General features: G+C 44.3%; 1 long non-coding RNA gene across 2 annotated transcripts in view; it reads right to left on the reverse strand.

Moving 5' to 3' along the window:
• Positions 1–24,195, reverse strand: part of LOC146020551 (uncharacterized) — a 117,392-nt gene that overhangs the window by 40,375 nt on the left and 52,822 nt on the right. The window contains exon 3 of one of the 2 annotated variants that reach the window (XR_014450810.1): positions 23,369–23,470. The exons of the other annotated variant lie outside the window; for it this stretch is intronic. This is a non-coding gene — a long non-coding RNA (uncharacterized LOC146020551). Of the gene's footprint in view, positions 1–23,368; positions 23,471–24,195 lie in introns of those variants that run through there. 2 annotated transcript variants of the gene reach the window in all.

Raw genomic sequence — 24,195 nt, forward strand, 5'->3', positions numbered from 1 at the left:
GCATAATTTTTCAGGTTTTTGGATAGCGAAAAGGTTCCCAAACTGATGCCTCAGGACACTTGCAGGACTACCAATGATTGGTGGCCCAGGACCAATTAAAATTATTTATGGTCAATGAAATACGCAAAACCGGTGGTTGTGTCATCCAAACGTGCATTATCTGGACAAATAAAAGTGAATTCTATCCCTAACCACGTAACTGAACCCATGGAAGATATATAAATACAACTTCCTTAATTTAATATTTATTTCTGACTCAATAAGAAACACTTGGCCTAGCGGTGCCGTGAGAAAAATTCTGATACTGTAAGGCGCCGTAATTCTAAAAAAAAATTGGGCTAGGGTGGAAATGGAATGGAAGTGCCTGGGACAAACAACTGCTAGAATCTCTGGCTAGGGGTTGGTAAACTTTCTAGAATGTTTTATTAGGTGGTAATACAGATGTTTTGTTTACAATACTAGTTGAAAAAAATTAGAGAAGATTTGATCAAAATTTTGTTTGGTGAATTTTCAAGATTATCCCAATACAAGCACACATAGATTGCACAGCTTCCGCAGTTACTGTAAATTCTATTACAATTATTTATATACACACCACAGATAGCATGACATTTTTTTTAGATAGTAGCTGGGTACCAATTTCAGTTTTGGTTTAAACCTCTGTCTCAATCACTACAGGCCAATGTTCATTGGGGGAACAAAATGGAAATCTTAGAACAGACTCCAGGATTTGAAGGGAAGTGTAATCTCCTTGAGCCAGTCTCTGCCTATAATAGCAATCCCTGTATGATAAGAACATTTTGAATCTGCAGAGGCTTCCAATTTAATGCCCACATAACACATCCCCTTCATTCTGCCAGGATGTTTTTCTAAGAATGCAGTGCCTTTCCCATCATCCTAATTACATACTTTAATGCACCGATGAATTTTTATGAATAAGAAAAAATTGCACATTTTAATACCAAAATATGCACACACCACGCTGCTCACTCCCATCTCTGTTTCAACAGACACCAGTCTTTCATTTATTTCTGTAATGTGCTACAGGGGTTAAACCAAACTCTGTTCTCCCATCACAACTCTCCCTCATGACCGTACATGGTACATTACGCATAGACTTTATAGAGGAGAATTCTCCTCCCTCACCAACATGTTCCCATCACATGCACGTCCCCTTGACAGTTGGCATGCAGGTTGTCTGCTCAGCAGCTCCAAAGCTTCTGTCAGCCAGTCCTCTCTGGATTTCCCATCCAGATGGTCTGAGTGGGCACCTCCCTCTGCCACCTCCCTTAGTCCATCTCAGGAAGATACAGCATCTGCTCAGAACTTCCCCTGACAGATCAAACATTGGGAAAATGCGGGAGATGCTATTTAACTATATTCCCTTATCTCCCACCCATTCCGTACCTGCTGATCGAGAAGCCTACATTTTATTGCTGAGATTGTGCAGAAGGCAATGCATGCTGTTAAAGTGTGGAAAGGGTCGACTATATAGGGATATAGAACACTGCAGAGGTCAATAATACCATGTCAACCGCAACACCTCTATTGAGAATTATTATTGAGTGTTCTCTGAATAGCAGGATATCTAATAGGGTTCTGTAAGTACATGTCTGTGTCTTCAAGATTTCAGAAAGTCAACACAGAAAGGAGGGGATGTATGAAATTATCAATAATGCAATTTAAAACTCAAAATATATAGAGCTGTCATAAAGCATGTGTTACAGGGAATACAACCGCCCAACTCACTTTGGCTGATGAACCAAAGATGCTATTTTAATGATACAGTTCCATTTCCTTTACAATGGGATTAGCTCCGTCGACAGCAAACAATGGAAGGCACAAAAAGTGTCTGTTTTGCTTAGATGAGCTGCTCAAATTGCAATATAACTCCTTGATGTGCCCAAACATGAGTGCTCCTCCTAAATATTACAGTGACATTTGACACTCTAGATAAGCATGATAGATGCCACGGATCTCTCCTTGTCAGTACATATAAACCAGTCCTCTTGTGGAACCTAGCAGTTCCCTCTATAGAAGAAGCAAAGCAGCACTCCAGGGACTTGTATTCCAAAAGTGTATTTCACCAAATAACACAATGGTTTGAGACCTGGATAATCCTACAGGACGATCCAATTCCTCTTTCTAGCGGAGTCTTGCTTAATTGGCGTTGTCCCGTGCAAGCCCATTGGTCCTATTTACGCATTTGTAGTAACTCAGGTGTAGTAACTCAGTTTATTATGCGTTTGTAATATTTGTGACAATATCACCTTTTTTAATATTACTGACAATCAATACTGGCCATTGTCATGTTTTCACTAACAAAATGAACGGGTCTCCATGACAGGCTGAGAGTGCACAGAGGCTGCTACTGCTGTAGAAGCAGTGAAGAGTGAGCGCCTATGGCTCATCGCTAAAGGGGAGATAGGGGGGAACATGTTCCAAAGTCGGCACACTGATTAGAGGTCCCGTGTCTGTCAGCATATTACATGTGTCTGGTTGAAGCTACAAAACATGTGGTAATAATCATCATTTTCATATGTAGGTTAAAACACAGTCATAAACTGAAGCAGTATAAGATGTGTAGGAGGCTTAAAACTGTGTCAGACCGGCAAAGCAAAATCCCAGATAAGAGCTGGCTTTAAGGAAACCGTGGTAGCGAAAAGATGTTGATTTCACTAAACCAGCATGTTTTCATACTTTTTTTTTTTTTTTTTCACAATTGGATATCCCATAAAAAAAAATGGTGAAACATTGGGAAAAAGGAAGGAACAGCTCCAAAAACATAGTGAAATAGATCCGCTTACGGGGTTTGACGGTGAGAACATGGATGTAAGGCTGGAATACAAGCCTCTATGTACAACATATGAAAACAAATACTCCGTTATCATGAAGGTCAACACAGCTTAATAAGTTGACCGCTCAGTTTCCAGCACCATTGGGACACACAGCATGAATGCAAAAAGAAGAGTGTCTCTGAGATCAGTGATGGACAGCAGGCAACTCTAGATCTGCTTGCAGCCTTCTAAGGGTTCACTTGCAGCATCCAGCGTCTCCCTGTGTTATGCCTAGCTCTGTCCTCAGCTTTAAGCCCCGCCAAGCTTATCTCACACAGTACATCTGAGATCAGACAATAGTCTGCTTTTGGGGATTCAATCAGACACTAGGTAATGTAGGAGCCACACACTGTGCTCCTGTGCACATTCCAGATACTGCAAACATCACACATTTGTAACTTACCACCTCTAAAACAGACCCCCCCCCCCCCATGGCCTTCCTTCCTCCATGGAAACAGTTGTGTACTGCTTACTTCACTAACAGTATTCTTAGGGACACCCCAATACAGTATGTATACAATCTGTCCACAGAATTGCATTGTTTCTGTTAGCCTTGCACCTAACTTTCAAAAGATGATGGAAAAATCTGGTCCCGAAAAAATCACATTGAGTTGTCATATTCTATAGGACAGTTAATCTTATATAATATGGCCTGGTGAAATGTCATCACAGATTTGTGTCATTTTCATTGATTATGTTAATATACTTAGATAAAGGCTAATGTGTGGCCCATTGAAGATTAATCCACACATGCAGAGGTGTATCATGTTGATATCACTGGAACTAGATATTCTTCCTGGTGCTTGTTTGCTGCTGAAGTGCAACACAAACATCACATCTGTCCGCTTATTTGCTCCCTAGGTTTGATGATAAACCTTTCATAGTGGTGAAAAGACATGGCACGAAAATACAGAAAACTGTTTAGAGCGCTTGTCAAGGCTTGTTTCTCAAAGGAGCTGCTGCAAGAGGGACTAGTCAGGCCCCTTGGAAATGGCAAATAGAAACAAAGAGATTATTGCAGCGCTCGTGATTTTTAATGATTCAACCACAATTAATATTTAAAAAACTAATTTATTAAATAAAGTAAATGATGATTATTTTAAAAACAGAATATCATATAGCATGTAGGGACCTGTCAACAGTTGTGAAACATATATATAAGTATATAACCTGCACTGGTCAGTAAATTCCCAGCATAAAGGAGGATTGGGACCAAGGAATTGTTGGAGTCCAATGTTTGTGTTCCCAAAGATGGCCGCTGGAGGTGTCCCAGTCCTGGTTGGGACTTGTAGGTTTGTAGGGATCCTCTCTAGGAAGCGATTTAGTTAAGTGGGAAGGGTACTTCAAATTGTAATCCAAGGACATCTCAGTCCAAAGGAGGATGGGGGTACAGTGTACAATCCTCAGTAAAGTGCACTTGTGCTGGTACAATAAATGCTCCGAGTGCTGGGAAAGTGGGTCTCAATGTCCAGATCAATAAGCAGGTGTAAGACAAACTGGTCAAGGCAGGTCCCTGTGCAACACCAACGCGTTTCGCTGTTACTTCAAGGACACCTTGAAAAAAGCTTTATGTTGAAATTAAATTTTACTCTTTCAATCTGGGATGGCAACCAGGAAAAGGATGCATGGTGAACTTATACAGGGACATGTTCCGAAAGATGAATGTCGGTCTGCACCTGTGTATGCATACCTTCTAACATGTGTAATGGATAAAGTGGGGCAGCAGTGCACACTTGACAAAGAGGTGGTGTTGGCCATGCATCAGGGGATATGGCCATGTATTATGGGATCATACCCAGCAATTCTGCTGATGTGAGCCAGCCGATTAACTGCCTGTCCAATCTGGCAGCAGGAAGGATCATGTGGCAGTTGTATTAAGCTTGGTTAAGGGATAAACTGGTGATAAAGTAAAAAGTGTTAACTCAGCAGCCAATCAGCTGTGTTTGAAAAATGACAGTTAGGAGTTGATGGCTTGGGCATGATCACCTTCCACTTAATCACCACTTTATCACTTTACCCGACTTATTACATCTGCCCCTGTTTCCCCCAGAAACAAGACAATTAGTAGGTATGTCTATATGATGGAGAAAACAACAAAACATGTTTTGCCAAATTAAATAAACTGACAATAGCCCTTATTCAGATCTAAACACATTACAAATTTGTTCTCAAAATGGGCAAAGCCATGTGCACTGCAGATGGGGCAGATGTAACATGTATCGAGAGAGTTAGATTTGTGCGAGTTATTTTGTTTCTGTGCAGGGTGAATACTAGCTGCATTATTTTTACACTGCAGTTTAAATTTCAGTTTCAACACACCCCACCCAAATGTAACTCTCTCTGCACATATTACATCTGCCCCACCTGCAGTGCACATGGTTTTGCCCATTTTGAGAACAAATTTGTACTGCGAGTAGATCTGAATAAGGGCCAATATGCATAACCTACAGCCAGTGAGTGACTTTTTAGTATTTGTAATTAGTTTAACTTGCATTTGACTGGTCAAAACTAAGTAATTGATGAGTTAGTGAGCATTTTAACCAAACCTTGGCATCTAAACGATCAATAATAATTACAACTGTTTTTCTCCAAATAGTTTTTGTTTTGCAATTTCTTCGGCCCGTTCAGGTTGTCAGCCATTTCTCTGATTGAATATGTCACAGTGATTTTACTGGGGAAGGCTTGTTGAGAAAATGAACTTGGTAGTTTCCTTTCTTCCCCAGTATCAAGGCCACAAAAGTCATAAAGACACCTTCTCTGCACCCAAAGGAACATGATAATAAAAATAAAATGTGATACGATATCAAAAAAACATGGAGATATTCTCTCAAATGAGAGCCACAAAAAATGTGAAGGTTTCGTAGCAGATATTACTCCTGTACACATACAGTACCATTCATTGTTCAGTATTCAGGCATGAACACAGAGAGATGGAAAGATTATCTGCTGGCAAACCCAACAGAAGAAATCAAAGATGTAGAATGGTTTCGAAATGACTTCATTAATCCAACAAAAAAAGAGTAAATATGGCTATTTGTGAATCCTCCATACAAACCTAATAACTCCATTTTTGCAGAAAATCATTTCATTTGAGGTTTGCCCGTACTCAGGGCATTATCTCTACTGAGGCAACAAATAGATGTATGATTTTATGCAGAAGTCTGTTGTTCAGGGTTATTAGCAAGGGCCGCATATACAGAAGACCATTATCGGACCCCCAGCAGTGGTGATGAAGCTGCCCTGTTTTTTTTCATTCAGTCACAAGGACAGAATGCCATTATCTTTTTGGAATATTTGCAACCAATTTTCCTATGGCTTATACTATGCATTTAAATCTCCTCTCTATTTCAGCTGTGCAGTAGCCAGTGATTTTAGCATGGCAGATCCAGCCTTCAGGCAGTGCTAGGAAGGGGAGCAGGAGAGAGTATGCATTGTATGCAGGGGTTTGGAGCCGCTGATGGATTATAGGACGCAGCAGGAGCCTGCAGTCCTGAGGAGATTTGCTCTCTGAGAAGTAAAGCAGATTCCAACCCAATCTCTCTGACTGCAGGAGAGACAACTGTAGGATTTTGTCTTGTACTATGCATTTTTTTTGTTTATTTCATTTTATTTTCTTGTACACTCCGTTTGTCTAACGCCCGATGATTCCATCTCAACCACGTGTGTAAATACATGATAAAAATTGTATGGATTTACTGGAGAGCCAATGAGGCAAAAGTGAACAAAAAACTAAAGGCAACCATACACTGGCTGTGATTTGTCCTAAGAACAAGTCGGACCAGTTTGCCCAGAGACCCCCCGGCAGCTCCCCACATGTGATCTGGCACTTGATGTGTCATTTTTACATGCAATAAATTGCATGCGATTTATTGCATGTAGCTCTCCCAGGGCCTTATTCTGATCTGAGCTTAGTACAAATTTGTTCTTAAAATGGGCAAAACCATGTGCACTACAGGTGGGGCAGATGTAACATGTATAGAGAGAGTTAGGTTTGTGTGAGTTATTTTGTTTCTGTGCAGGGTAAATACCGGCTGCATTATTTTTACACTGCAATTTAGATTTCAGTTTCAGCACACCCCACCCAAATTTAATTATCTTTGCACATGTTACATCTGCTCCACCTGCAGTGCACATGGTTTTGCCCATTTTAAGAACAAATTTGTACTGAGCTCAGATCAGAATAAGGCCCCCAGTGAGCTGCTGCGGTGGCGGGCAGCGGGGTCTGGCCAGCTGGTGGTGATAGCGGGGGGGGACGGGGACGGGTAGCGGGATCCGTCCAAGCAGCGGCTAGGAGGCATATTTGAAATGGCTGGCCGGCCATTGATTTGCAGAGTCTCAGCCAATCAACGGCCGGCCGTTCATTTCAAAATATTCAGCAGCCGCATCCCGCCGAGCGGCAAAATGCCAATACAAGCTCCCGCAGCCTACCAGCCGCCGTCGCTCAGACAAACTCTGCTGCCCATCCCCACCACCAGCTGGCTGGACCCCGCAACCCCCCCCTGTTGCACGGGAAGGAGGTCCAAGGATGGGTGGTCGGACGGCCAGCAGGTCCGACCACCTGCTCGGGTCTGATGCGCATGGGACCACACATCGGACCTGAAGGGACATCAAACCGAGCCGATTTGGGCCGATTTCAGGGCCCGATTTGTCGCAATCGGACCAAATAAGATTGTATATTTTTAGATACAGTATAACTACAGCAAATGGCAGTAATATAAAGACATAAAACCAACGGCTCCCCAGCTGTTACAGTACTACAAGACCCAGCATGAAATAGCTACAAGTTGCCTACCTCAGCTGTGATGCATGCTGGGCTCAGTCTCTAGAAGGTTAAAATCCCACAGACAAGGTTCCCACTAGGGAGGCGTAGAGATGTATAAAGACAAAAAAGACATTTGAGTGGTTGACATGGAATTTGGATCTGAACCAAGTACCCCCACCCCCTTTCTTTTCCAACTAATCATCCGTCCACATCCAAAACTTATAAACACTTCTGATTAATTAGCAACAGATATCATCACAACCTTTCCTTGCAGCTTTTTAATTACATTTCAGGAAGATTAATAGAACAGACATTAGATATGTTTTTATTTCTGAGCAATATCTCCTCCTGCATCTCTCACATATCAACCTCTGAAGCGTCTGATTACGAGAAGACGTAGACCATGTATTTCATACCCTTCAGCGGGCTGTAATTTGCTGGGCAAACATCAGCTGCGCTGTTTAACATCTCTTTCATGAGCAGATCAAACTGCCCAAATCCAACATTTCAATCGGCAAAATGAAAGGGGAAAAAGACATACTGTACATGCTAGTATCCGAATTTTACTTCTTTAACGGTATCTGCTGTTTTTTTCTGCCTTTTTCCTTTATCTCTATTTTTCCCCAGCTCTGAGATGGTTGGGAAACTCCTGTCATGTAACTGTGTATTTGATTCCTGACCCAACTCATTCTATTAACTGCACAGATTAGAAAGAGCACAGGGCTGAATCAGGATCTTTCTTGCTAGATGATTGCTTACACCTATATCTTTTATTCATGTACTTTTATCCATACATACCCGTATCACAGAGCTTACCGGATTACAGTAGTGATGGATCAGAACACAGATTATTTCATGGAAATACATGCATGTAATATACATATATTTACATTTTGTGATTGCATGGCCAAATCACATGGAGGGGAGCGAGCAATGCTCATATGCCATGTACGATGATGGCTTCATTTATCTATTCCTGGCTCGGATGGTAACCAATGCATCTTAACAGCAGCTGAATCACCCTGTCCTTGCGTAGGATGGACAATGCACCTACAGTATATTTGTCGCATCCCTCAGAAACACGATTGTCTATACGTCCATTTCTTAGCTCTCCAATATAAGAATAATGGCATGCCTTGTGAGAAAATACTGCGCATATACAGACACACAGTAAATAAATGTAAGCTTCATACGGCTACAATGCTATACATATAAATACCAGAATCATGCTATCGATCCTTCACAACGTTCTCATTTCTGCTTCTAGGTTATTTAATATTTATCATATAATTTATAATTTAACTTATTTAATGATTTACACAAATTTTATTAGGCAGTTAAGTGTTAAACACTTAAGTGTTAAGGCCTTATCCACAAAAAAAAGCCGGTATCTGGACTTGGATCTCTGGTATGGTCTCCATCAGTAATACCCCTTTCAAACACACTACCCAGTATTTTACTCCCGGGTTCGATCTCAGGATTTTAGAGACCGGGTCGATTGCAGGTGCTTGGGATCCGGAAGTGAAATCCTGGGTAGACCCTTTCAGAAATACACTAGACCCGGGATGGTGCAGATGAAAAAAACAGGATTTTCATGTATTTTGAAAGGGATATAAGTTGCATATTTCCGATACTGGGTACACTTGCCTGAAGACCAATGCACATTTTATTGGACAGCCTGACACCCATCAGAAATCATGGGCATATACCGTTGAGTGTAGGGGCACATGCTGTCTGGGATCATTCCCTGGGGAAGACACATTTCCCTGTTTCTCTGCTGTGAAGAAACAGGAAATGCACTGACTTATGCGGCCAACTTGTAACTTTAAAATATTGCATCGGATGGGCCTGCTGGGTATCAGTATGTCTGACTGATATTTTGAGATTATACGAGTAAATCATACAGATGGAGCCGCTCTCAATCACAGCGAGCACTCGCCAGATTTCACTAGCTGTCGAGCACTGGTGGGTGCTGGCATAGGACGGGCCGCTGGATGGGGAAGCGCAAGCATCTCACGCGGTTACGCGTCCCATTGCCAAGAATGTAGCACATGAGCGTCTCGTGTGTGCGCACCCTATTCTGGCACACAGCGGCGCAGGGATTGGTGATCATCGTGAGGAGAGCGGCTCCATCTGTACTTCCATTATCTAGGTCAGGCATGTCCAAAGTCAGGCCCAGGGGCCAATTGCGGCCCGTGCTATAATTTCAAGCGGCCCTCAGCCTCCAGCTGGAAGCGGGCAGAGCATAAGATGTGGGAAGCACAGCACAGGGCACTAAAGGTGGGGCCCCGGCGAGCGCGCCTTTACATTGCTGTCTGCAGCAGTGAGGAGGTGCCGGCCGCCACAGTCAGATGTGTTTGGCGTCCTACCCCTGCTCCTGCAATCGTATATCACCCTACTCCTCAATTAGTGACAGCAGTGTTTGGGGAGGGGGGCAGCAAGGAGGAAGCTTGCTCCCGTAACATGCAGAGCAGAGGAGGATGGCAACGGGAGCCCAAGCATCCCCTGTCCTTGCAGTGCCTGCTTTGCCTCTCCTTCCTCTGGCTCACACAAGGGACTGGGAAACATACAGAGAAGGGAGGGGGCAGAGTGGGGGACATACAGTGAAGGAGGGTCAGGCTGGGGGACATACAGTGAATGGAGGCACTGATGGACATTAAGAGAAGGGGGGCAGGCTGGGTGACAGCATGAATGGGTGCAGAGTGGGGAACATACAATGAATGGGGGACATACAGTGAATGGGGGCAGGCTGGGGGAAATACAGTGAAGAGGAAGGCTGGGGAACATAGAGTGAATGGGGGCAGAGTGGGGGACCATTCTGATGTGATTAATGATTCAAAGAATGTCAGGCTGAATGGTCGGTCCCCACACATTTACACTTCACCAAATCTGGCACTCGTCACAAAAAGTTTGGACACCCCTGATCTAGGTGATCTGCCAAGAACAGGTGAATCACCCAGATAAATGTATAATGTATGCCCAGAATTAGTTAGGCTTATTAGCTCCTAAGTAACCTGTACAGTTTTGCTTTATAGCAAAATGTTATATTTAAAATTCATTGGTCTGTTTGTCTGTCCAGTTATTCATTCTGACACCTATGCACTGATTGGGATGAGACCAACCAAAGGTGGTCCAGGTGGATCCTGACCAGATTTTAGGGTGAGTTAAAGCACTAGTTGGACCTCTCACGTGGCAGAACTTTCACCTGGGGAGATTTCTGAGCCTTTAAATAAATAAATAAACCAATAAACCAATGGATAGCCAGTTCATGGGTTTATTCAAAAAACTGCTTATTATTTTTAAAATGTTCACTGCTACATCCAACTCATTGATAACTTGAAGATGTAAAGCTCATTAACATATCAATGACAATTGATTATCCAAAAATGAATAGGTTCAAGATGTCAGCAGTAATATAGTCAAAGCCGCATGCAGATCGCACAGGTTTTTTACCTTGCGATCCCGATGTGCGCTCGCGTGGCAGCACAAATCGAAATCCATATAGACAGGGCAGCAATGACTATGGGCAGTATTCAATGTGAATAATCGCGATGTGCAGCGAATGCTGTTTAGGATTCACTGCAGTCGCCGTGTTCCGGAGGGCTGGAGCATTCGCTGCCAGCCCTCCCTGTCGCCGTATTCAATGCTGCAGGGGTTCGCTGCCGCTGATGGCGAATTTTAACGTTCGCTGCATGGAGCCGGGGGATGGTGGCAGGCAGGGAGATGGAAGCCATCCTGCCTGCACCGGAAATTGTGGGGCAGACACAGGGCTCCCGGGGACACAGGCAGCAGAAGCTGCGCCCCCGGGAGTGCTGGCAGGAGACTGGGGTAGGGAGCCGCTGCACTGCTCCCGCTCCTGCATATGTAATGAGCAGGAGCAGCGTGAAGTGAATATATTAATATTTAATGAGTGGCTCCCGGCCCCCTGCTGGCTATTTTGTGTAAAAAAAATTTTGGTACTCTTTACCTAGAACGGCGCCCATCGCGGTGATCACGACATCGCGGGCAGTACATAAACGGCCGCGACGCGATGCCCGCGATTACCGCGATTTTCCCATAGGGAACAATGTTAAAAAGCCAGATTGACCGCGATTTTGCATTCAATGCCTCAATGCCCGCGATTTTCACATAGGAATCAATGTTAAATGGGCTACAGAGCCCAAATAGGCAGAATTAACCCTTAAATGTCCCCCCAATTTTTGTACGCCACCCCACGATCCACGCGAACCCGAAGCGTGGCGAGCGCAGCGAGCCCGCGAGGGGCGGCGGTACGCGTCCTCCGACCTTTTCATGCCCTACTATCCACGTCGGCGTGGAGTTGAGAATAGAATAGTGTGGCGAGCGCAGCGAGCCACCGAGCCCGAAGCGTGGCGAGCGCAGCGAGCCCCGCGAGGGGACGCGGATACCTTCACAGGTAAACGCGTCCCCTCGCGGGCTTCACAGGTGTCCGCTTTTCGCCACGGATACCTGTGAAGCCTGCGAGGGGACGCGTATAACTGTGAAGGTATCCGCGTCCCCTCGCGGGGCTCGCTGCGCTCGCCACGCTTCGGGCTCGGTGGCTCGCTGCGCTCGCCACACTATTCTATTCTCAACTCCACGCCGACGTGGATAGTAGGGCATGAAAAGGTCGGAGGACGCGTACCGCCGCCCCTCGCGGGCTCGCTGCGCTCGCCACGCTTCGGGTTGGCGTGGATCGTGGGGTGGCGTACAAAAATTGGGGTGACATTTAAGGGTTAATTGTGACTATTTGGGCTCTGTAGCCCATTTAACATTGATTCCTATGTGAAAATCGCGGGCATTGAGGCATTGAATGCAAAATCGCGGTCAATCAGGCTTTTTAACATTGTTCCCTATGGGAAAATCGCGGTGATCGCGGGTACACGATTTTTATGTACCCGCGATTTACCCGCGATGCCCGCGATGACTGCGATTTTTTACCCCCGACGCCCGCGATTCTAATCGCGGGCGCCGTTCTAGGTAAAGAGTACCAAAATTTTTTTTTTATTAAATATATATTCATGTGCAGTAAGCACATAAAAAAAAAAATAGCATGCCCCTTAACAGAAAAAAAAAATACAGATTTTTTTACACTAAATAAAATAAACCCTTTATTTTAAAAGATCACAGTTCAGTTCACCATAAAAAGATGGCGATTGCTACATGGTGACACACGGCGAAAATCACTTAGAAAGCAATTCGCCATCATTGAATACACTCATGGCGAATCACATTGAAAAACCCATTGAAAAACCACAGCGAATTGCGGAGACTATCAGACAGCGAATTGTCCCTCAATAACTGTTCGCCATCGGCGAATAGTGCATGTTGAATAGGGCGAATCAGTTTTTCTGTAAAAAGATTCACCTTAGAGCACGAAAATAGCACACATTCTCGGTAGAACATGGCGAATCAGCCTCATTGAATACTGCCCTATATAGTGCAGATCTGCACAATATCGTCCAAATCGCATGCATGTCGGATTGCTTGCCTGTACGATGAGATCTGGTTGCATCGGGATCGAATACAAGCCAAATCGACCGTGTGTAAAAACCATTAGTTCTACAGTATGAGACTCATTGACAGTTGCATGTACCATTTGTATGGTTCTGCATTTATATACAGCTCATGAACACAAGCAGTCACAAATCTCTGAACGTGAACTTTTTCCTGTATGCTCACTGTCTTGCATCTACAGTACTTAAGCTCTTTATGTAGTATGGAGGAGATAAGGGGGCAGACAAGCATATGCTGAGCACTGTCAGTACATCTCAACGTAAATACCGCATGGACCTATATGCACTTGTCAAGAAGCGTATCTCTTACAGGCACTGGAGGGTTGGTGCAACAGTATGCAAAGATGACTGCGATCAGCAATAAGTAGCGTTTACACTGCAGTTACACATTTTCTTCTGGTTTTTAAATTAATTTTAACATGTTTTGTCAAAAGTAACAAGCATTTGATGAGATGTTATATTGAAAAATAATGATTATCCTTTGTAGTAATAGCATACAACTGTGCTTGCAGCTCTATAGTGAAGGGAGTTTAAGTGCTTCTCAGTGGTCTGACACCTAAGGTATCACACAACAGTCAGGCATCTACTAGCCTTCAAACACTCAACATCAAGAAGAGTTACTAAGCAAAATTCAGGCCATGGGCCCGATTCAGACTTGTTAGCATGGCTGCGAATGTGTAGTGGCCAGCGATCAGATAAGGTGCCTCCATGCTGATTTTTACACTGGGCACAAGTCATCTCAGGAGCCGCATAGCCAGAGACTTACTCGGCGGTGCGATGGAAATGGCATATCCTGGCTGGAGCTGACATCACAAACACTCCAATGATAGGCTTTGCCACACCTAGCTTTTCCTAGTCATGCCTACATTTTCCCTGCCACTTCTGGCATTTTTCTCTGTTAGCTCTCAGGATCTGTGTATTTTGTGAATCTGACTGTGGGCCTTGGATTTGCAGTTCTCTAGCAGCTTGTGATACAAATTTAGCAGGACGGATAGACATCTTGCACATAGGAGACCTAGGCCAGGACCGGATGGATATGGAGTTTGACACCTGGACTTACATAGCAGGTAGAGCATTACATAGCAGTTCTGAAGAAGCTTGCAAGGAATTGGCTGAAAATAGTATAACTTGAGGAAGAACTGGGACCGGACTGGACTGAAGATAATAATAATTGAAGAAGAAGCTGGATCTGGAATAATTCACCAGGACACTGGACCAGACTGGACTGAAGTTAACATTAACTAGACATGGTAATATTTACCTCAATAACATTAATTGCCACCACTTTACAGCTCAAAATGTTGTTTTCATTCATTTGATCCACGGGATAATGGCTGTGCTATCCCGCCGAAGACGCACACCGGAGACTGCCAGCCAGGGAGAGACACTCCGCGAGCTGGACACTGCAAACACCGCCCTCTGTCCGACAGCTGCATGAACCAGGACAAGGTTCCGCCGCACAACCCGGACGAGTAAGCACCGCTTTCACGGCAGGGCCGTGACATTAGAACTTCCACTAAATGGCCAGTTCCCACCCTCAGATGCCTACTTTCTGTCAATCACTGTTCGAACGTGATCAGAAAATCAAGAGTTGCAAGAGTTCATCACTGGCCAGCATCACACACGCACATTGCGGCTTATACGCATGAGCAGTTCAACGGCAGGCGTGCAAATTTGCAACCGTGCAATCAGGTCTGAATCAGGCGCCATGTAATACAAAAACGAAAGGTGCTGAGACAAAGATATCAGCAATATTTCAAGCATAGACAGGCATTATAATGGGCAAAGTTACAGCCGAAACATTGATCAAATATATACTCACACGCAAACTTATCAGCCGTATTATATGAAGCAGTCCATTACATTCCTTGCAGTAGCTTTGCTGTGTTCTGACAGATACAGACTAACTGATATGACAGCAACATCTGTTTCCTATGCACAGGAAACTGCATTAACCCCTTCATGACAGAGCCAGTTTTTGCCTTCCTGACAGAGCCCTTTTTTTCAAATCTGACATGTCTCACTTAAGTGGGGATAACTTTTTTTGCTTTTACTTATCCCAGTGATTTTGAGATTGTTTTCTCGTGACACATTGTACTTCAAGTTAGTGGTAAATTTTCGTCGATACAGTCTGTGTTTTTTTGTGAAAAATACCAAAATGTCGTAAAAAAATGGAAAATTTTGCGATTTGCAAAATGTTAAATTTTCTGCTTGTGAGACAAATAATCTTACCACTCAAAATAGTGAATAACTAACATAGACCATATGTCTACTTTATGTTGCCATCATTATTTCAACCTCATTTTCATTTTTTTGGACACTAGGAGGCTTCAAATATGAATAGCAAATTCTCAAATTTTCAAGAAAATTTCAAACTCTGATTTTTTTAGGGACCAGGTCAGTTATGATGTGACTTTGAGTGACTTGTATGTGAGACACCCCCATAAATGATGCTATTTCAAAAACTGCACCCCTCACAGTATTCAAAACAGCATTTTGGAAGTTTGTTAACCCTTTAGGTGTTTCACAGGAATTAAAAGAAAGTGTAGGTGAAATTTCCAAATTTCATTTTTTTTGCAGATTTGCAATTTTAATACATTTTTCTAAGGAACACAGTAGATTTTACTAGAGAAATGTGACTAAAAATTGATTCCCCCAATTCTTTGGTTTTCATAAATATCCTATATGTGGCCCTAGTGTGCACGGTGACCAAACCACAGGCTTCATAATAGAAGGAGCACCTACTTGATTTTGGAGCCTCCTTTTTATGAGATTATTTTTTAGGCACCATGTAGGTTTCTAGGCACCATAAGATGCTAAAAGTTAGGTACCCCCCCACAAGTGACCCCATTTTGCAAACTACACCCTTCAGGGAATTCATCTAGGGGTATAGTGTACATTTCAAACCCCCAGGGGTTTCACCAATTGTGGTACAACTGGGCAGTGAAAATGAAAAAAAATAATTTTTCATTTTCACAGCTCAGTTGTATCAAAATTGGTGAAACCCCGGGGGGTTTGAAATGTACTCTATACCCCTAGATGAATTCCCTGAGGGGTGTAGTTTGCAAAATGGGGTCACTTGTGGGGGGGTTCCACTGTATGGGTGTTTCGGGGGTCATTCAACCAGAATCTGTGCTGCAAAATCCAAAAATCACTCCTTCCCTTCTGAGTCCTGCCATGCACCCAACTGGTATTTTTTGGTCACATGTGAGGCATTGCCGTACCCGGGAGAAATTGGGGCACAGATTTTGGGGTGCTTTGTCTCCTTCATTCCTTGTGAAAATGAAAAATTTTGAGCCAGATCTGCATTTTTGTGTAAAAAAATGTAATTTTTTACACAAAAATGCAGTTCTGGCTCAAAATTTTTAATTTTCACAAGGAATGAAGGAGACAAAGCACCCCAAAATCTGTGCCCCAATTTCTCCCGGGTACGGCAATGCCTCACATGTGACCAAAAAATACCAGTTGGGTGCATGGCAGGACTCAGAAGGGAAGGAGTGATTTTTGGTGGTGGAATGAATGGCGGGTGCTATGTCGCATTAGCAAGACCCCCGAAGCACCAATACAGTGGAACCCCCCCACAAGTGACCCCATTTTGGTCACCAGCTTTGGGAGGGGGGCTGGCGCTGCGGCTGGCGGGGGGGTGGGAGGGGTGCTGGCGCTGCGGCAGCCGGGTGGGTGGGAGGGAGGGGGGCTGCCGGGTGGGAGGGGGGGGGGGCTGGCGATCGGTGCGGTATACGCACACACACACACACACACACACACACACACACACACACATATATATATATATATATATATATATATATATATATATATATATATATATATATGTGTGTATATATATATATATATATACACATATATATACATATATATACACACACATATATATATATATATATATATATATATATATATATATATGTGTGTGTATATATATATATATATATACACACATTTGCACATTTTTTAATTTTAATTTATTTTTAACTTTTCCAGCAGCAGCATGATGCTGCTGCTGCTGCTGCTGCTGCTGCGGGGGGGAGGGGGGAGGAGGGGAGCGCAGCGTGCGCTCCGGACGTAGCGGTGGAGCCGCTGGAGCTGCTGCTGCTGCCGGGTGAGTGCCCGGCGGGTGGGAGGGGGGTGCTGCCGCTCGGTGGTGATCGGTGCTGCACCGATCACCACCGTTTTCTGTGTTACCGAGCGGCTTAGCCGCCGGTAACACAGGAAACGCTGTGATTGACTGTTCAGATTTGAACAGCCAATCACAGCGATCGCCGACCGGGGGGGGCACCCCTGCCCCCCCTGGGCGACGAGGGGGGATGTCTGCTGTCAGGGACAGCAGACATCACCTAACTGTCACTGCGTCTCTAGACGCAGTGACAGTTAGAAGTCATGACGTATATATACGTCAACGGTCGGGAAGTACTTCCCGACCATGACGTATATATACGTCAAATGTCGTGAAGGGGTTAATAGTTGCTGTTGAGCACTGTCATAGTTACCAAATGTCGCTAATTCCTAGGGACATTCTTAGATGTGTAAGACTGAAACCATGTGAAAAATGAGAGATAAAAAAAATGTGCAGTACATACATTTTTACACAAAAAGAAAATCCAAGGCCACATATAAATTAATCTGGAGTCACCCCTGCCTCTTTATTTACTATATTTTGTAATGCATGTACATCTTTTCTACTTTTTATATCCATTCTACCTAGAAAAAGGCTCACTTGTTACCATCTTGTCATTGTTTTTGTCTACACTTGTGTACATTCAAAATAAAAAAAAAATAGAAAATTCAAAACAATGCTAGTTCAAATCATAGACAAATAATACCCCTTTCACACCAGCCAAAATACCCAGTTGGCCCCTGGAACAACCTGGGACTAGTGCCGGTGTAAAAGGCTCCCGGCCCAAAATCACGGGACCGATGTGCTGGGATTTCAACCCTGCTAGCTAGCCCAGGATACAGGCCGGTGTGAAAGGTACTTACCCGGCTTGCTGCCGCTGGCCATGGAGGTGGTAGTGAGCGCCACTGCTGGGGAAGCTGCCGGGTCACTGCCTGGAGACAGAGCTGCTGCCAGGGGACCCCCTCCCACCGCTGGGTCCAGGGCCGGCGCTACCCGCTCAGCACAGCCTGCAAAGCAGGTAGGCGCCGGCCCCTGAAGGTGCTACCTCCCCTTCTCCCATAATGTAGCTCCCAGCTGCCCCAGCCTGCACCTATCAAAGTATATGACAGGCCGCGGTGCGGGCAGCAGGGCAGAACCAGGCGCTGGACATGACGTACATTTAATTACATTTGGGCAGTGGTCGCGGCACTCTTAGACACCCACAACGCACACCGTCCCGCTGAATGATGCTGCCCGGTGTCAATACACTGGCCCGGTGCATCCGTGGCATGTAGGGAGAAGAGCCAGCCGAGCCGTCGGGTGGCTGGGTTTTAGCGACAGCAGGTTGACTCAGCGCTGGATGCAATGTAGGAGCCTGGACAGGAGGCCACACTGGCAGGTACATTAGGTGAGAGGCACCATCTATATACTAAGGTGGCAGTAGCACTGACAGGATTAATTAGAATGGAGGCAGTGATTTGGTGGGGTGGCGAGGCAGGCACTCTCTAGAACCCCCAGGAACCGAAGATACCGTGAGGCAAACCTGGAACATTCTCGCTATAGGACCATTATCATTCGAAGCCCACTCGAAAGTTCTTCAATATGATACTGGCCTTGTGTAAATGGTTAAATGTGTTCCAAAGATATAGCTGGTTAAATGATATAGCCAGTTAAATGGGGGGAGGGCGGTTTCTCTCCGCCCTCACACAAGAAAATGCAGGGACTAGGCTGGTGTGAAAGGGGCCAACCTGGTAATGTCCCTGCTTGATCCAGGGACCATATTCCTGAGTAAGTCCCTGTATTTTATGGTGTGTAAGGGGTATAATACAGGTATACCAAGCACGCTGAGGTTGCTTCCCAGTGAAGGAGTAAAAGAAAAAAATATATCCCTTAAAAACATACGGTGAAGTTGGAGCTCACTTTTGCAGAGCATTGGATTTATGTTTTTGAAGTATCCCTGCAGCATGGTACACATTGAGCATGATTCAGAGGTGGACAAGTGGTGACTGACAGTGGCAAACACAGGACTCCTAGAGGTGGATTTCCAAATGAAGTCCAAGAGTAGGAGTCTGGGGAGTGGTAGAAGAACTTAGTAATGACATTGAACATTAATTCAAACATGGTTCTTTGTATACACTGGATATATACAGAATTATTTCCCTTTCAGTGCAATAACCCCCACCCATACAATTCCCACCTGTGCAGATTCCACCATGTGCAGAATACCCCTTCCCTCTCACAGAGCAGAACAGCCCCCCATGTGAATTACCCCATCTGTGTGCAGATTCCCTCCTGTGCAGATAACCCCCCTATGCAGACCCCCCCCACCCCCAACCAATGCATAGCAGCCTGTCTAATTGAAATACTCCCCTCTGTGCATATAAACCCTCCACATGCAGTGACCCCCCACCCAGTGCATAACAGCGTGACCAATTCTTCTTCCTGTGCAAAAAAAAAAACCTCCTTCCCGGTCCCTCTCTCCCAGGTACAGTATAAACACTCACATGGTCGAGTAGACTTTTAACCTGATCCCCGCTGTTAACCTGTGTGTGAGGGGCCTGCTTGCAGCTTCTGTCGGCTCTGACTATTCCCACTGCCGCTGATCTGTTCCTTCTCTGCCATTGACTAGATCAACTTGGATCTAGCAGGCTCTTCACGTGCAGTATGCGGGTATGTGGATGCACCTGTGCACGGCATTACTGGGAATGCTTAGAGCCTCTCCTAGCTTCAAAGGCTGATTCACTGCAGAATTTGGTGTCAATCTACCAGCGAGAGCTCCACAAGCTACTGGTAGATTGGAATCAATGTTTTGGCCAACCCTTCTTTAGATGGTCTATATAGTATTGGCTGTATCAAACATTTAAATAATATAAATAAGTGGTTGGGAAAGTGTTAAATATACCATAATAAATACACAAACATACAATAATAGAATCAATACTGCACTTGCTAATCATACATTCTCCCACCTCATGGTAAGGCTTCCACCTCTGCTTCTTGGCAGCTACTCTCTGGTCTAGTGCACTGTTTTCTACTACAACATGTGCAGCAGTAATCATATTATATACCATTGCTATGTTTATTGCTATTACTTAAGCCACTTGCTTAACCAGAAACCTATGACTGAGAAGATACTGTATGCTTTTATAAAAAGACAACCACTGTCTGCTTTTGAGATCCACTGACAGCATCCGAAGGCACATATCACAACAGTCCATGAACATCTAATCAACCCTAAGGTTGCTCAGAATATCCACCAGAACTAACCTGCCAATCTCCATCGTGTTTAAGGCATACTTGCCTACTCTCCTGAAAGTTGCCGGAGGCTCCTGATTTTTCATGGAAGAGCATTCTGCCTGCACCCTAGTGAAGAGTACACGATCAAAAGATAATCATGGGCATTCATGTACTAAAGTATGTAATTTGCATACTTATAGTTCAGCCCCTCTTGGGGACTTGCGAATCACAACATTTTGCAAAAGGTAGATTGGGATTGATAAAGTCAGAAGTCCGGCCCTCTACTCAAAGTTCCCTGCAGGAGAAGCCGGGAGAGGCAAAACCAAATGTAAAACCAAAAGTAGATCAGTATGGACTGAGGATGCACTGTGGCATGCCTTTATTTTCTGAAATGCATCCTTTTCCTGCCCCTAAATGCCTGCAGCCTATCCATCAGGTTAAGGCAGGGGTAGGCAAGTAATTTTTAATGGGGTCTGTATATTTATAATTATTTTGATCGAGGTCAAGAAAAACATATATATACAGTATACACCGTATATATATATATATATATATATATATATATATATATATATATATATATATATATATATATATATATATATATTATTCATATATTTATTAAGGGGGCACAAAACTATCCCATTCACCTGAGAGAGACCGCCCACTCCCCATTCCCTTCCCACTGCATAGCATCCATTAACAAAAAAACAATTCTCCCATCCTATATTGAATCTTACTGGGAGTTGGCTGTTAGATCCCCGCTGCTGCAGCTGCTCCTGACGGGTCCTCATGCCATCGCTTGCCCCCCTCCTGCCTTCCTGTTGCTGCAGTCTCTAACACATGGCGCTGACTGATCCCACTAGCTGTGCACGGGTGGGCGGTGACATCACCCGTGCAACAGCCACAATGCATCCCTGGGACCACTGCAGATGGATAGAAAAGCGGACCGTCTAAACTCCTGAAACTAGCAGCGCCACACAGCTAGTTTCAGGAGTTTAGACAGTCCGCTTTTCTATCTTTTGCGGTCTGAAGATGGTCCGCGGTCCGCCAGTTGCCGGTCCCTGGGTTAAGGGTTCTCCCATACTGCATTTGAAGCTGCAGCATCATAGGAACACATGTGACACTAAGACTTTCATGCAACCAAATTGGTCCAGCGATCCATGTGTGAATCAGGTCCTATGGAAGAGCTCCCAATAAATTTTAATTTCCACTAACCATTGTGAATGCTGTACATGTATTCTGTAACAATAATATGTGTGTTCCTTATAGGCTTAATGTATGTGTGTTAAAAGCTTGAACTTAAGCCCATGTGTATAAGATATGAAATAAAAACAGTACCCTACTGTACTCCATGAGAAATTACTCAGTTCTATCTTCTATCTCAACAAATAATATAGCTCATCAGGGTTTCCTGGAAATTGTCTTCTGATACTTTTATGAAAATGTACTTACTTGTAGAATCATAAATTATATTAGTTATGTGAGGTGCAAGTGTGTAAAAAAAAAGGAAAACAATTTAAAGATCACAATCAAGAGAACAAAGAGTCTCAAGTATGGGAAATATGAAATTCAAAACACAGTAAAAAAATAAAATAAAAAACCACAAACACATTTATATTCTTTGCTTTGTCAAACAAAAGGTTGCGATATTTGTTTTTACAGTAAGGCAGATAATGTGGGGAGTTGATGGCAATAGTAATTCATCTTAATAACAGAAATAAGGTTTTGTGAACACTAGAATCTGAACATATGTCATATACAAATAAGCTTATGTAGTGCACAGGGTTGAGATAACCTAAAGGACAAAAAAAGAGGTCGACTAGATGGTTCAAGTGGTTCTTATCTACCATCAAATTCTATGTTTCTATGTAATGATCAGGGGCGGCTCCAGAGGGTGGCTACAGCACAGTTTAAAATTAAAATATCGGAGGCACATCAACCGCCACCAACTGCTTCTAAAGTCACTCAGTGGCAGTTGGTGTGGCTCCCCTATTTGAATTTTGGACTGTGCTGCAGCCTCTCCTCTTGAGCCGCCATATATATTGATTGCAGCCTAGTTGATGCAAGGTTCCAATATTTTAGTGTTATGAATGTTGTACAGTAACAGTACCAACATAATTGTAGAGGTGTGTAATCACAACCATTTCCTGCTAAGTACAGTACACGGGGTATATCCAATTGATGGCGGATCCATTCTAAAATTAATTTGACGGAATGGATCCGACATCAAAGCAGCCAGTATTTCTGTCACACGGTAAAATAAATAGTTGCCATTGGTCTACGATTTTATCTGAGAATGGCCACTTTATACCGTTGGTATGCCCGGAAATATGTCGGGCTGAGCTGCGCATGGACTCGCCTGAGAGATTTCCGAGCATGCCACTGATAAATTGGTGTTCACCAGTGGTGCCTCCAGCTGTGCACGACTGGTGCACAACCCCCCCTGTCGCTCCCCCCACCTAGGTTCTCCCCTCTGGCCAGTGTCGACTCCCCAACCCGGCAATCGTATGCTGGGTCTGACCTGCTGCTACTGCCGCTGCTATTCGCAGCAGTGAGCAGGCGGCAGGCCCCACTCTGGAAATTTCGGGGTGGCTCGGGGGGGAACTCAGGAGTTCAGGTGCCTGGATACCCCCCTGAGCTGCCTGGAACATCCCCAAGCCTGCTGCCTGGTCACTGCTGTCTATGAATGGCGGCGGGTGCAGTGGCAGGAGAAACCCAGTTATCCGGGGTCGAGAGTCGAGACTGCACTGGCTGGCGGTGAGCGACAGGGGGAGGATGCCCCTGTGCTTTGGTGGGTGTTTCTGAGGCAGGACAGACTGCCCTGGTAGGTTGTCCTTCCCCAGAAAAACTCACCACTCAAGGGGTTAAAGCGGCAACCATTTACAAGGCAAAAGCAGGTTACCCTCAGATGAAATCCAGGACCTTCAGCAACTTGGACCCAATTACACTTGCCTCTCCATCTGGAGAGGTACTCAACCAGGATTAGAGTCTTCCAGTATGCAGTCTGAAAATAAAACAGATTTTCTGCATGAGATTAAATCTTGTGGAGCACCTCTGTGCTACGTAATAGGAGATACTTCAAATGTACTAAAACTGAAAGAACAAACTTTTGTCTAAAAAAATCACGATCCGTGCAAAAGTGTGGTGTGGTACTAAGTTTGCCAGGAATGGACTAAGGGCCTGATCGCACAGTTGTGAATTCATACAACGGATGATTATCGTTGTGCTGCGCAATCGCGATGCCCAGCTGCGATCAATTCCGGTACATTTTACTGTACGCTGGCCGAATGCAGGGAGTGGGCGTGTGGGGGTGGGAAAAAAAACGCAGGGCATGCTAAAAAAAATGCTGGGGGTGTCAAGGAAAATCTAGGCATGTCAAAGTCTTTTAGGAGAGGGTGTGTAATGCCAGCAGCAGCCCGGATGTGCCTTTATTCAACGTAGCCGCAGAGTAAGTCCTGGACTGTGATGACTGGTGCCTAATATAAAAATGATAGGATGTAAACGGCTTTCGATGTCCTTCGGAAATATTCGTATGGGTGCAAATGGATGTGCAGCCATACACATCAATTCGCATAGTGAGTACATTAATTCGCAAGGCTGGATTTCGCTGAGGCTAATTTGATTGCTGGCCGTGCGAATTTGCAGCCAATCAGTGACCATGACAAGTTCTGATAGAATCTTATGCAGTTTGGAGAAAAAACAAATCATCAAGATGTGTGATTTAAGGAA

This window comes from Crinia signifera, chromosome 7 (assembly GCF_055691185.1).
Source record: "Crinia signifera chromosome 7, ASM5569118v1, whole genome shotgun sequence".
NCBI classification, from domain to species: domain Eukaryota; kingdom Metazoa; phylum Chordata; class Amphibia; order Anura; family Myobatrachidae; genus Crinia; species Crinia signifera.